The sequence below is a fragment of the Lolium perenne genome, chromosome 5 (assembly GCF_019359855.2).
Source record: "Lolium perenne isolate Kyuss_39 chromosome 5, Kyuss_2.0, whole genome shotgun sequence".
Taxonomy (NCBI): domain Eukaryota; kingdom Viridiplantae; phylum Streptophyta; class Magnoliopsida; order Poales; family Poaceae; genus Lolium; species Lolium perenne.
The window spans coordinates 251,051,054-251,066,624 of NC_067248.2; positions in this window are offsets into that span (position 1 = coordinate 251,051,054).

The following is a 15,571-nucleotide window of genomic DNA, read 5'->3' on the forward strand; positions in this document are numbered from 1 at the left end:
CCAGCCAGATCACGAGTCCAGGCCTCCGGTAGGTCTTCCTCTTCACGCAAGAGAGGTTCTAGGACCGCCGCCTTTATTCAGGTCGGACCCCCACGTCGGCGACCATCCCGGGCTGGCCACTCCAACCCTCCACCGGCGACACCGTCGCCGGCTTCCATGCTTCTCCATCACGCCACCGGAACGCGGTGATAGATTGATAGATCCACCACCACCAACCGCAGGCCGACCCTCTCCGGCGAAGAAGAGGGCCACCTCCACCATCATACCCAAGGTTGCTGCCCCGGACGACCTCGTGTCGCGGAAGAAGCCCGAGATCGCCTCCACTCACCGGCAAGAGGCGGGGGGGGGGGGGGGGGAGGGGATGGCGCAGGCCATGGGCCTGGCCGCCGCCCACCACCAGCCCCTGCCGGTGTGCTGCGGGGGAGAGCCTACGGGAGGAGGGGGTCCGCAGCGCAGAGCCGCCGCTGCCATCACCCGCTCCGGCCGATCCGCCGTATGCGTCGAGGAGGAGATCCCGTCCGCCGTCCCCCACGTCGACAAGGAAGGGCCCCCGCCGCCGCCACGCCCAGTGGGTCTTTGCCCCGGCGGCGCTATCGGCGGCGGCGGCAGTTAGGGTTGGGGTGGGGGTCGGGAGAGGAGGCAGCGGCGGCTGCCAATTACTGGAATATGCTAGTAACATAATTTTATTCGGCTAAGGGTATATCTATTTCCATATTCACATTTGGTTCAAAATCCGGTACCACGTTTATTTTTGTATTCGTAAAACGAATCCTGATATTCACCATATACATTTGCATGTTTGTCCAGATACGAATATTACCATGACCATTTTTTTTCTCGAATAAGAATTTCATGTTTGCACACACTGCTGTGTGCCGTGTAAAGCGCGCGGTGTGATCATCGGATAAGAGATTAGGCAACCGCTTTTCGTCACCTGGCAGCGCTTTTGTAAGCCTTTTGTTCGTCGTCCTCTTCTCTCTGGTTGCCATGCCATGCCAGTGGAGGAGGAAAAACATGGTCGTCCCCGCGCAGTCGTCACTCCCCACTGGCCTCATGCGGCATTGGCAGGAGTCCACCATATGGCGAAGCTGCAGGGGAGAACAGCTTTGACGATCCGTTTCCAGCTTTGCACCCATCTCCTAGCAACCTGGCGACCCATCGATCAATCGATCTCTTTTGGCATAGTTCCATGTCCCCTCAGACCATGATCTGTCCGTCTCTATGTGCTGTCTACAACTAGAACCTTTCGAGCAGTGTCTAGTAGCGTACACCTTTGCTTGTCGAGGAGGAGAAATGGCAAATCAAAGCTATGCCGGATCCATCCAACCTGACCTCGAAATGGCATTGTCTCACGCACAAGGCGACGGAGGACGGCGGGTCATGTCGACGCGAAGTCAAGTTGCTCGTCCAAAGGAAGCGGAATGGGGCACACGGATCCTTGCACTTGCACGGACGGACCAGGCGAAAAGATGCCCAAGATTCGCTTTGCCCTTGGCGCGCCATGGATGGATAGAAACCGATCGAGGAGATGCGTCCATGGATGTTGGCGTTGCGTTGCGCGCACTTGCGCGGGCGCAAGCTGCTTTGGGGTCGCCATTGACCCGTCACCGGCCGCATTGGCCGAGACCGTTGATCTCATCTGGCTCCTGGCTGCTGCCGTGCTGGTGGGGTGGGCACTGCCAGGATATCATACTCAGCATGTGTTAATTTTCGTTATCTGTCTCGCACTTTCGCCTCTTTTAGCCTGCTTACTAGCTAGGAGATGCTAATAATCCCAAGGGACCTCCACGCACGTATAAGCTACTGTTAGATTATTAGTTAATGTTCGAGTGATTTTAATTACTGAAAGCAACAAAACAAAAGCACTAACATACTTAACCATACAAATTAGACTAAGCACATGCATCAGCTTTGAAGATGGAACAAGTAGCAGTGGTAGATAAGAGAGGAAAAACACGTACATCACGACCAGGAAGGTCGCACCAGCAGCAGCACCATAGCCACCGTTGATGTCGCCCATGGTGTAGTTGAATTTGTCGAGGAAGTAATCGAACCGGCGAAGAGAACACAAACAACAGCGAGCAGTCATGCCGAGACGCTCCCCAAAAACCTTATCGCCCGCCTCCTGGTGTAGGATATCGACGGACGGGGTTTCGGAGACATGCTCTCTCGGATGATTGTGCACGCAGTTGCCGGGATGGGGAAGACTAGAGAGTAGCACAGAAAAATGAATTTTTTCGTGAGTGAGACAGAGTTCAGTGTGTTATGTCTCCTAGTATAGCCTGGGAGGAGAGCCGACCGACCGCGTGGCTTTTCGAAATGTGTTTCGGACTCGAATTCGAGTCACAAAACGCGACGTGCGAGGTGAGGCGAGGCGGACGGCGGAGGAGGAGGAGTGTGCGAGGGCTCCTTCTCTTCTTACTCACTTGGAAGAACTAGAAAAGCAGCCCTTATATACCACTCCAACTCCCTCCCAACTAGCAATGTGAAACTAAACTTTATCTTCTAATATTAGATTGTCCCCAAGCTGTCAACGTGATAGTCTGATGGGCCTCAAGATTTCAGAAACTGTAGGCTACATGGGCTGTCTTGCTGGGTTGCAAACCCATCTACATCCAACAGCTACTTCCTCGAGACGTTTTTAATTAACTCGAATTTAGTAAAAAAGAGACCGGAAGGAGTGGTTGCTCGAGTGTCGGCCTCCTTTCTCCGCTGCTTTTGCTGATTCGGGATTTACCGGCGAGCAGTTCCCTTGTGATCATAAGAACCAGTACTGCTTCCCCTTGATGGATCATAGCATTCCCGGCCCGGATCTCTGTAGGCGCAATTGCTTGGTTGGTCTAGGTAATTTATTTCTGAACTTGTTTTTGTTGAAACAAGACAAAACATTTGCATATTCCTTAGTTTTCTTACTCCAATCGGGAGGCCCTAGCATTTGTATTACGGTATTTCTAATTCTTAGCGAACTGGGAATATATATACTAGTACTCCTAGATATAAAGTTGTGTAGCGTTCTATTTTGAAGGTTTTTTGAGCCGCCTTGGATTTGACGGTCTGAATCGTCCCGAGCTGCATGCGAGCTGGGCTGCCTGAGAGCCGTGCACGTGGGGCCCTCATGGCGGTGTGCCATGCATCTAAGTGTCTGCAAAGCCGCACGATGCCTGCAAGCTGATGTTGCGTGAGCCGGGCTGCATGTGAGACTATGCTACAAGTGTGGGGCTCTCATGCTAACGCATCCTCGCTAACAGGTGGTGGCCCGTTTGTACGGTTTTTTGACAAATCACTCGGTTTCCCCACTGTGTATATTTATTAAATTTTCAAAAGATTATAAGTACAAAAAAAGAGCTTATTGCTAGAGATAACCAATAGCTGGCTATCTAGCATGCCTAGGCCTAAAAGAAGAAGAAGAACAAAATTATCTGAGGTTATTGAAATCTCTCAACCCAAGACTTGAGGCCAGCAGAAGACTTTCTAGGAGTCTTATGTAGAAGTAGCAAGACTTCGTCCTTGAACTTTCTTCGACATATGTATAGACTTGGTGGAGTACCTTTGAAGATGAATTCATTTCTAGTAGTTCATATAGCCCAAGTTGTCAACATGATCAGCTCCCTGAAAAAGGGACATTGAGAGATAGTTTCAAGCTTGTAATGAGACTTTGAATATCCATTTGTTGAGGAAGAGTCCAGTCTAGACAAAGCTATCGCCAACACATCTGGCAAATGGGCATTGAAAGAACAGGTGATTCCTGATTTCTAACTCATCTTGTCCACACAGTATACAAGAGTAATTATCAATAAACAAGGAAAGAAAAGTACATTTATAGAACATGCAATCGTTGACATGCATGCATGCTTACAATAAATCTCTTGTTTTTTACGCAATACAATAAATCTCTTCGCAAATAGAGTGAAAAAGAGGATCCGGATTTTTCTTCTTTGAATGAACCCCACTAGGTCTTGACCTGGGCTAGTCTTGTACGTCGATGATCTCACTTATCGCCCATCACTGACCTCTTCTGGTCGATGGCGCTCCGCGGGAGATACGTGCTAGACTTCTGATTCCACAACATCCCGACATGTTGCAAGTGGCATAACGTGTTGTCATTCTACCCTCTAAGATATTCACCTCTAAGACTAGTCATAATGGGAAGTATCATACACTAGTATCATGCACATGATACTAGTTCATGTTACCATTTCCACAATGCATAGTTTTATATGTTAGTATAATAGTGCCATCATATATAATGTTTTGTAGAATCTAAAATGCAAATGTGTGTACATGATATATTTAATTTTACATGCTATGATACGGTATCATATTATGATACCACTCTCATCTCTCACTTCATTAATTAGTATGCCACCTCAGATTTTTGCCAACATGGTATGCATGATACTACTTATGATACTTCCATTATGGCTAGTCTAAGGGACTGGACCTCGAGGATCTCATCATCACCTCTGATAGCCACGGCACCCTACCCTCTTCGGGTACTGCGTCAAGATGGTGGGTGGAGGGGACGGCAGGCCACGGTCTAGTGAGGTCGAAGCATTGCCACTGACGAGATACCATGACTTCCTTTAGCCTCTACTTCAGCCTACTTCAAGGGTGTCGGGAAGCACCGGAACTAGTCGACGCTGGTGTTTGTCGCGCCTTCCTTCCAATGATACCGGTGGTTCGTATCAACTAATATGGTGGTGTACTAGTGTTTCAGTAATGAACATTTGAACTAAGAGATAACAGTCAGCCATGCTTTTGAAGGTTGGAAGCATCTTTAAGCAGTCTCTCCACCAAAATGAGACTTCCCTTGTTCTAGCTAGAGGAGGCAGTTGGAATAATATAATTCACATGCCATTTTAACCCAACGCAGGTCTGCTCTGTTATAAAATTTATGCAGATGCTTCATAAGCAAACAGTCATTCTGAACTGAAAGATTAAAGACTCCCAATCCTCCATGATCTTTTGGCCGACATACTAGGTGCCATGCAGCAAGAGGAGGTGTCTTTTTCTGCAAATCTTTGTCTCTCCACAAACAATGACTTCTATATTTATCAACTTCCTATATCACCCATTTGTAAATCTTTAGAGACAAAGATAGAACATGTGCAATGATGAAAGAACTGAATTAACCATCCTTAATTTACTACCATAGTTTAAGTACATAACTCAAGCAGGGAGCCTTCTCTAAACAGTCTGAATGAGTGGCAGGAAGAATTCTTTTCTAGGCTTGGTTGTACTTAAAGGCGGCCCCAAATAGGTAAAGGGAAAGCTCCCTTGATGACAATGGAGAGCTGCAGTGAGAATTGTGACTCCGTCCTCAGCAACATTGATTGGTACTAGGCTGGATTTGGAATAATTTACTCTCAAACCAGATATATCTCCAAAAACCTGGAGCAGCTGTTGGAGATGCCTAAGCTGTTGCACATCTGCATGCAGGATGACAAGGGTGTCATCAGCATATTGTAGGATAGGAAATGTTGTGGAGCTCTGTAAGGCCAGGGGTCTGGTGAGGAAACCATTACTCATTTCTTCATTGACAAGTGATTGCGGGACATCAGCAGTCAAGACAAACAGTAAATGTGAAAGAGGATCACCTTGTCTTACCCCTCTTTTACACTGGAAGAAGGATTTAGGAATGCTATTCAATAACACAGAAGATGTTGCAGAAGCAAGAATCTGCTTTATCCAAGAACACCAAACAGGGCCAAAACCCTTTGCCTCTAGTACTGCCAAAATGAAGGAGTGATTTACTTTATCAAATGCCTTTTCAAAGTCAATCTTGAAAGCCACTACCTCCTTTTTAGCTTTATGATAGTAATGCAGGTATTCATAGGCCCAAGCTAGACATTCCTGGATAGTTCTAGATTTTATGATTCCATATTGATTCTCATGGATAATTCTCTGAATAACAGTTTGCAGCCTATTTGCAAGCAACTTGGTGATAAGCTTGAAGGTACAATTCAGCAAAGAGATTGGTCTGAAGTCATGGACAACCTCAACATTATCTTTCTTTGGCACCAGAGTAATGCAACAACTATTTATGCTCTGAAGACAAAGATTACCCTGATGGAGTTGATCACAAAGATCATAGAAATCTTTCTTGATGATAGGCCAACATTTTCTAAGGAATTCAACATTGAAGCCATAGGTCCTGGAAATTTGTTGTTGGGAAAATCCTTAATGACTGCATCAATTTCATCATGAGTGAAGGGAGCTTCCAAAAAATAAAGATCAAGACCATTATTATTCAACAAATATGCAAAAGGAGAGAGAGGAGAGGTGTTCTCTGTCTGTCCTAGCCTCTCCTTATAAACATGTAAAAGCAACGTAGCCTTAGCATTATGATCACTGATAGGAACGCCAGTGTTGTCACTGATAGTAGCAATATGATTCTTACTTTTCTGATTGGAAGCCATAGAGTGGGAGAACTTTGAATTTTCATCTCCCAATGTTACCCATTTAATTTCCCCCTTGCTTCCAATAAGCTAATTGTTGTTGCAAAAGTGTGGCCAAATGCTTTTTCATGGCAACTCTTAAAGATCGTTCCATAGCATAGAGATCTCTAAAGTTCTCAATGGCATCTACAAGGGAAATCAGGGAGTTTAAATCAGCTATCTCTTCCTTGATAGATGATAAAGTTCTAGCCCATGCCTTGAGGTCCTTGCGCTAAAGCTTGAAATGAGCAATGATTCTCTTGGCTGCATCGGTGTAATGGATAGATTGAGTCCAAGACCTATCAACTAGAAGTAGAAATCCCTCCATATTGAGCCACTTATTTTCAAATCTAAAAACAGTAGACTTGGGTATGGCAGTTTGAATGGAGATAACACAAGGTACATGGTCAGAGGTAGTCATGGCAAGAGGTTCAGTTATAGTATTGGGAAAGTTTCGGTCCATGCCAAAGAAGAGAAGAACCAGTCTAATCTCTGAAGCAAGGGAGAGTTATGCATGTTGTTCCAAGTGTACTTTCTCCCTTTAAGAGGGATATCAATCAAGCCAAGATGACTAATAGTCTCATTGAACAAAAGCATTCCATTGATGTTACCACCAGGCCTGTTTCTATCTTGGGATGATCTAATAAGATTAAAATCCCCAACCATCATATAGTTTTCATCTAAAGGAATGTGAATGTTATGCATCCATTGCAAGAACTGTAGCTACTTGATGTCTACGTTCCCCCTCCTTTCCTGTAGACAGTGTTGGGCCTCCAAGAGCAGAGGTTTGTAGAACAGCAGCAAGTTTTCCCTTAAGTGGATCACCCAAGGTTTATCGAACTCAGGGAGGAAGAGGTCAAAGATATCCCTCTCATGCAACCCTGCAACCACAAAGCAAGAAGTCTCTTGTGTCCCCAACACACCTAATAGGTGCACTAGTTCGGCGAAGAGATAGTGAAATACAGGTGGTATGAATATATATGAGCAGTAGCAACGGTGCCAGAAAATAGCTTGCTGGCGTGTAGTTGATGGTGGTAGTATTGCAGCAGTAGTAACGCAAAGAAACAAGTAAACAAGCGTAGTAACTCAGCAGTATTTAGGAACAAGGCCTAGGGATTACACTTTCACTAGTGGACACTCTCAACATTGATCACATAATGCAATGTATAAATGCATACTCTACACTTTTGTTGGATGATGAACGCATTGCGTAGGATTACACGAACCCTCAATGCCGGAGTTAACAAGCTCCACAATTTGTTCATATTTAAGTAACCTTATAGTGTAAGATAGATCAAAAGACTAAACCAAGTACTAACATAGCATGCACACTGTCACCTTCATGCATATGTAGGAGGAATAGATCACATCAATATTATCATAGCAATAGTTAACTTCACAATCTACAAGAGATCATGATCATAGCATAAACCAAGTACTAACACGGTGCACACACTGTCACCTTTACACACGTGCAGGAGGAATAGAACTACTTTAATAACTTTGCTAGAGTAGCACATAGATAGTAGTGATACAAAACTCATATGAATCTCAATCATGTAAAGCAGCTCATGAGATCATTGTATTGAAGTACATGGAGAGAGATTAACCACATAGCTACCGGTACAGCCCCGAGCCTCGATGGAGAACTACTCCCTCCTCATGGGAGCAGCAGCGGTGATGAAGATGGCGGTGGAGATGATGGAGAAGCCTTCCGGGGGCACTTCCCCGTTCCGGCAGCGTGCCGGAACAGAGACTCCTGTCCCCCAGATCTTGGCTTCGCGATGGCGGCGGCTCTGGAAGGTTTCTGTGGGTTTCGCCGAACGCCTCTGGGTTTCTGATCCAGGGGCTTTATATAGGCGAAGAGGCGGCGCAGGAGGGCTGACAGGGGGGCCAAACTATAGGGCGGCGCGGCCCCCCCCTCTGGCCGCGCCAGCCTGTAGTTTGGTGGGCCTGTGGCCCCCCTCTGACCTCTCTGGTGTGTTCTGGATGCTTCCGGGGATTCTAAGATCTTTGGCGTTGATTTCGTCCGATTCCGAGAATATTTCGTTACTAGGATTTCTGAAACCAAAAACAGCAGAAAACAGGAACTGGCACTTCGGCATCTTGTTAATAGGTTAGTTCCAGAAAATGCACGAATATGACATAAAGTGTGCATAAAACATGTAGATAACATCAATAATGTGGCATGGAACATAAGAAATTATCGATACGTCGGAGACGTATCAGCATCCCCAAGCTTAGTTCTGCTCGTCCCGAGCAGGTAAAACGATAACACAGATAATTTCTGGAGTGACATGCCATCATAACCTTGATCATACTATTTGTAAAGCATATGTAGCGAATGCAGCGATCAAAACAATGGTAATGACATGAGTAAACAAGTGAATCATATAGCAAAGACTTTTCATGAATAGCACTTCAAGACAAGCATCAATAAGTCTTGCATAAGAGTTAACTCATAAAGCAATAATTCATAGTAAAGGCATTGAAGCAACACAAAAGAAGATTAAGTTTCAGCGGTTGCTTTCAACTTGTAACATGTATATCTCATGGATATTGTCAACATAGAGTAATATAATAAGTGCAATATGCAAGTATGTAGGAATCAATGCACAGTTCACACAAGTGTTTGCTTCTTGAGGTGGAGAGAAATAGGTGAACTGACTCAACATAAAAGTAAAAAGAATGGTCCTTCAAAGAGGAAAGCATCGATTGCTATATTTGTGCTAGAGCTTTTATTTTGAAAACATAAAGAGAGCATAAAAATAAAGTTTTGAGAGGTGTATGTTGTTGTCAACGAATGGTAGCGGGTACTCTAACCCCCTTGCCAGACAAACCTTCAAAGAGCGGCTCCCATTTTATTTTATTTTTGGATGGCACTCCTTCCAACCTTTCTTTCACAAACCATGGCTAACCGAATCCTCGGGTGCCTGCCAACAATCTCATACCATGAAGGAGTGCCTTTTTATTTTAGTTTTATTATGATGACACTCCTCCCAACCTTTGCTTACACAAGCCATGGCTAACCGAATCCTTCGGGTGCCGTCCAACAATCACATACCATGGAGGAGTGTCTACTTTTGTTAATTAATTTGGGACTGGGAATCCCATTGCCAGCTCTTTTTGCAAAATTATTGGATAAGCGGATGAAGCCACTAGTCCATTGGTGAAAGTTGCCCAACAAGATTGAAAGATAAACACCACATACTTCCTCATGAGCTATAAAACATTGACACAAATCAGAGGTGATAAATTTTGAATTGTTTAAAGGTAGCACTCAAGCAATTTACTTTGGAATGGCGGAGAAATACCATGTAGTAGGTAGGTATGGTGGACACAAATGGCATAGTGGTTGGCTCAAGTATTTTGGATGCATGAGAAGTATTCCTTCTCGATACAAGGTTTAGGCTAGCAAGGTTGTTTGAAGCAAACACAAGCACGAACTAGTACAGCAAAACTCACATAAAAGACATATTACAAGCATTATAAAACTATACATCGTCTTCCTTGTTGTTCAAACTCAATACTAGAAATTATCTAGACCTTAGAGAAACCAAATATGCAAACCAAATTTTAGCATGCTCTATGTATTTTTTCATTAATGGGTGCAAAGTATATGATGCAAGAGCTTAAACATGAGCACAACAATTGACAAGTATCACATTACCCAAGACATTTATAGCAATTACTACATGTATTATTTTCCAATTCCAACCATATAACAATTTAACGAAGAGGAAACTTCGCCATGAATATTATGAGCTAAGAACACATGTGTTCATACGAACCAGCGGAGCGTGTCTCTCTCCCACACAAGCATGATGTAATCCAATTTATTCAAACACAAACAAAAATAAAAGCATAAAGACGCTCCAAGTAAAGTACATAAGATGTGACTGAATAAAAATATACTTTCAAGAGAAGGAACCTGATAATTTGTCGATGAAGAAGGGGATGCCTTGGGCATCCCCAAGCTTAGACGCTTGAGTCTTCTTAGAATATGCAGGGGTGAACCACCGGGGCATCCCCAAGCTTAGAGCTTTCACTCTTCTTGATCATAGTATATCATCCTCCTCTCTTGATCCTTGAAAACTTCCTCCACACCAAACTCGAAACAAACTCATTAGAGGGTTAGTGCACACTAAAAATTAACATGTTCAGAGGTGACACAATCATTCTTAACACTTCTGGACATTGCATAAAGCTACTGGACATTGGTGGATCAAAGAAATTCATCCAACATAGCAAAAGAGGCAATGCGAAATAAAAGGCAGAATCTGTCAAAACAGAACAGTTCGTATTGACGAATTTTAAAATGGCACCAGACTTGCTCAAATGAAAATGCTCAAATTGAATGAAAGTTGCGTACATATCTGAGGATCATGCACGTAAATTGGCTTAATTTTCTGAGCTACCTACAGGGAGGTGGACCCAGATTCGTGACAGCAAAGAAATCTGGAACTGCGCAGTAATCCAAATCTAGTACTTACTTTTCTATCAACGGCTTTACTTGGCACAACAAAACACAAAACTAAGATAAGGAGAGGTTGCTACAGTAGTAAACAACTTCCAAGACACAAATATAAAACAAAGTACTGTAGCAAAATAACACATGGGTTATCTCCCAAGAAGTTCTTTTCTTTATAGCCATTAAGATGGGCTCAGCAGTTTTAATGATGCACTCATAAGAAATAGTAATTGAAGCGAAAGAGAGCATCAAGAGGCAAATTCAAAACAAATTTAAGCCTAACATGCTTCCTATGCATAGGAATCTTGTAAATAAACAAGTTCAAGAAGCATAATGCAACAAGCATAAAAAGATAAAACAAGTGTAGTTTCAAAAATTTCAGCACATAGAGAGGTATTTTAGTAACATGAAAATTTCTACAACCATATTTTCCTCTCTCATAATAACTTTCAGTAGTGTCATGAGAAAACTCAACAATATAACTATCACATAAAGCATTCTTATCATGAGTCTCATGCATAAAATTATTATTCTCCACATAAGCATAATCAATTTTATTAGTAATAGTGGGAGCAAATTCAACAAAGTAGCTATTATCAAATATAGGAGGCATATTGTAATCACAACAAAATTCACTCTCCATAGTAGGTGGAACCAAAAGACTATTATCATTATAATCATCATAAATAGGAGGCAAAGTATCATCAAAGAAAATTTTCTCCTCAATGCTTGGGGGACTAAAAAGATCATGCTCATCAAAACCAGCTTCCCCAAGCTTAGAATTTTCCATATCATTAGCAACAATGGTGTTCAAAGTATTCATGCTAACATGTTCCATGGGTTTTTTAATTTTCGCATTAAACCATTCATGTCTTGACTCAGGAAATAGTACAAAGAGCTCACAGATGTTTTCCATTATGCCTAACTAGTGTAAACAAGAAACAAAAAGTTGCAATTGCAGGATCTAAAGGAAATAGCTTCGAGCACAAACACAATGGCGCCAGAAAAGTACTTTACCTGGAACCGAAGTATGAGTGCCTTTTTACCTTTCCTCCCCGGCAACGGCGCCAGAAAAGTGCTTGATGTCTACGTTCCCCCTCCTTTCCTGTAGACAGTGTTGGGCCTCCAAGAGCAGAGGTTTGTAGAACAGCAGCAAGTTTTCCCTTAAGTGGATCACCCAAGGTTTATCGAACTCAGGGAGGAAGAGGTCAAAGATATCCCTCTCATGCAACCCTGCAACCACAAAGCAAGAAGTCTCTTGTGTCCCCAACACACCTAATAGGTGCACTAGTTCGGCGAAGAGATAGTGAAATACAGGTGGTATGAATATATATGAGCAGTAGCAACGGTGCCAGAAAATAGCTTGCTGACGTGTAGTTGATGGTGCTAGTATTGCAGCAGTAGTAACGCAGTAAAACAATAAACAAGCAGTAGTAACTCAGCAGTATTTAGGAACAAGGCCTAGGGATTACACTTTCACTAGTGGACACTCTCAACATTGATCACATAACAGAACAGATAAATGCATACTCTACACTTTTGTTGGATGATGAACGCATTGCGTAGGATTACACGAACCCTCAATGCCGGAGTTAACAAGCTCCACAATTTGTTCATATTTAAGTAACCTTATAGTGTAAGATAGATCAAAAGACTAAACCAAGTACTAACATAGCATGCACACTGTCACCTTCATGCATATGTAGGAGGAATAGATCACATCAATATTATCATAGCAATAGTTAACTTCGCAATCTACAAGAGATCATGATCATAGCATAAACCAAGTACTAACACGGTGCACACACTGTCACCTTTACACACGTGCATGTCGTGGTATCGTCACGGCATATGCCATAGGGTGGCTAATCGAAGTGGTTCCTGAGGGATCTCACGGCGGTATCCGGATGCGGGTATGGGCACGAGCGACACGGCGACGTACCCAGGTTCGAGGCCCTCCGGTGGAGGTAAAACCTCTACTCCTGCTATGAGTGTATATGATGATCACACAGTACAATGGTGCTCCTAGAGCTGTGTCCGGCTGCTCCTGAGAGGCTAAGGGAGACGATGGTCTCTCTCACAGGGCAGCTCTGTAGGTGGGTGAAAGCAATAAAATGATCGATCCCCTGCACGAGAGGGGGTAGTGCGGCTTATATAGGCACCGGCACTTTACATATAAGACCCTATAGTTTACTGGCCGGCTTGGCCGGCTTCGGCCTCCGCTCCTTCCCGAGGCGGTGACGTCAAGAGTGGTTGAGGCATCGTGGCCTGTCCCATCCGGCTGCCACGGTCAGCGGTATGGAGAGGAGCTGTCCCTGTCGCCGTCAGCCACTGTAGCCGGTACGGATCGTCGTAAGCCCTGACGGCCTGTCCGGCGCGCGGCACTATTGCTCCACAGTGCCCCGCGCTTTACGGAAGACGGAGTCAGCGTGGACTTTAGGAACCCGGATCACCAACCCGGTTCCTTCCAGTGCAAGACTCGCCAGCCTCGAGTCGGTCTGAGGTACAAACCCCAGTCGGATATGGCTTGTAGAAGCCGGCCCAGCCACAGCATTGGCGGCCGTAGCCAGGCCGACTAGGACCTAGAGCCAGCCGGCTTCCGGACCAGCCGGCCACGGCGCCAGCCGGCTGCTCCTCAGCCGGCCTTTGCCGCGAGCCGGCCAGTGGCCAGCCGGCTGCTCCGCGTCCATTGCCCTATCCGGGGTCTTCCCCCCGACATTAGCCCCCGAAGCTGGCAAGGTCCTGCGTCCAGAAGGACCTAGGCAGGTTTTCCTGGCTTCCCAAATATATTAGACGGCACTTGGAGGGGCCGACTGAGAATTTCCATTCAGCCGACTGCGCCCTCATCCGGCTCGTTCCTGCCGGCTGCTTCTAGCCGGCCGCTTTTTACACTTGTACAGTTTTTGCTTTCTCGCAAGATCTGATGGCGCCTCCGCCTTGCTGACGAATTTTGGCTCGGGTGGAACTTATTGTCCGGCTCCGGCTTGCGGCGCGCCGGAGTCTCCGCCGCCTCGGGTCCTGCGCCCGACTTGACTGGTCTGGCGCCTGGCCCGGCGGTCGGTTCGTCTGGTCACATCAATGTCCCCCCGGATCCGGTGCGGTAGTGGGCGACGTGGTGTGGCCGTTTCCGATAACCGTCGTGGACGTGGGAGGAGTTACGGCGCAGTAAATCCGGGGACGTGGCCCACGACCGCCACTTGGAGGCCAACCGCCCGCGGCAGGAGGCTATAAATGCCGCGGGGAGGCATCGAGGCGGCCACTTGCCATTCTCTTCCTCCTCGCGCTCCTGCTTCCATCGCTCCCCGCGCGCTCGAGCTCGCTGTTGCTCCGGCGAACGCCTCCCGCTGGCGAACTCCGGCGGGCGAATCTCCACCGATCCGCCGCCGCCACTCCGTCAATCCGGCGCCACGGGGCCGCGCGTCTCGACGGAGCGTCCTCAGCCGCCGTTGTCGCCGCCGCGGTCGCAAGGTTCTTCCTCGCCGTTTAGTCTCTCCTGGTCATCTTCTTCCTCGACCTCGTCAATGGCGTCCCCCAGCGGATCGTGGAGGGGCTCCTACATGCAGGAGGACGACATCGAACGCCTGGTGCGCCTCCGGCGGATCCCGCAGTCGGTGATCACGCGGGTGCCCGGCGAGGAGGTGGAGCCCGAGCCGCGGCCCGGCGAGCGCGTCGTCTTCGGCGCGCACCTCGATCGCGGGCTGGGTTTGCCGGCTTCGACGTTCTTCCGGCAGTTCCTCGACCACTTCGGCCTTCAGCCGCACCACCTGCCGGCCAACGCGTGCGTCCTCCTGAGCTGCTTCGTGGCGTTCATGGAGGCTTACGCCGGCTTGTGGCCCGACATCGACTTCGGAGTCGGCTCTTCTTCTTGAAGGCGCAGACCAACGACGGCCGCCTGCGAGCCTGCGGCGCCGCCTCGATCTACACCCGGCCTGGTACGCCTTTCCCCAAAATCCCCACCGTCGACTCGGTGAAGAACTGGCAGATGTCATTCTTCTACGTGCGCAACGAGGGGGAGCTCGTCGACCGGATCAACCTGCCGGAGTTCAACCCGGCTCCCCCAGTCGGCCGGATCAACTGGAGCCACAACGCCCGCTCGTCGGATCCGAACGCCGAGGTGAACCTGCTTTGGGACTTCCTGGCGACAGCCACCGATGGCGGGCTGATCGCCGAAGATCTCCTTCGCACCATCGCCGAGCGCCGGGTGCTGCCGCTCCAGATGCGCACCCACAAGATCGGGCACATGTCCGGCCGGTTCGATCCGAACCGGACGTCCATTGCGCCGCTCACCAAGGCCCAGGTGGCCAGCCGGGTGAACCACATCACCAAGGCGAACCTGCTGGAGGACTGGAGTTACGGGCTGGTGCCCTGCGACAGGAACCATCCACCGGCGCGGGTAAGCCTCGTGTCTTTGCCATTTTCCGGCTTGCGGCTGCGGGGCCGACTTCCTTTTTCTTTTGCCGACTTCCGGCTTGTCATGTGCTCATGTTTTCTGTCTTTCTAGCTTTTGAGCGCCGAACGCCGAGGACGGCGACTGGCGACGAGGGAGGTGGACGCCGGATCACGTCGATCCGGCTGACCAAGCCGGCGACCATGCCGGCGACGACGACCTGCCGCAGGCGCCTGATCTAGGCGGCCAGGGGGAGCACAATCCGCCCCCCTCACC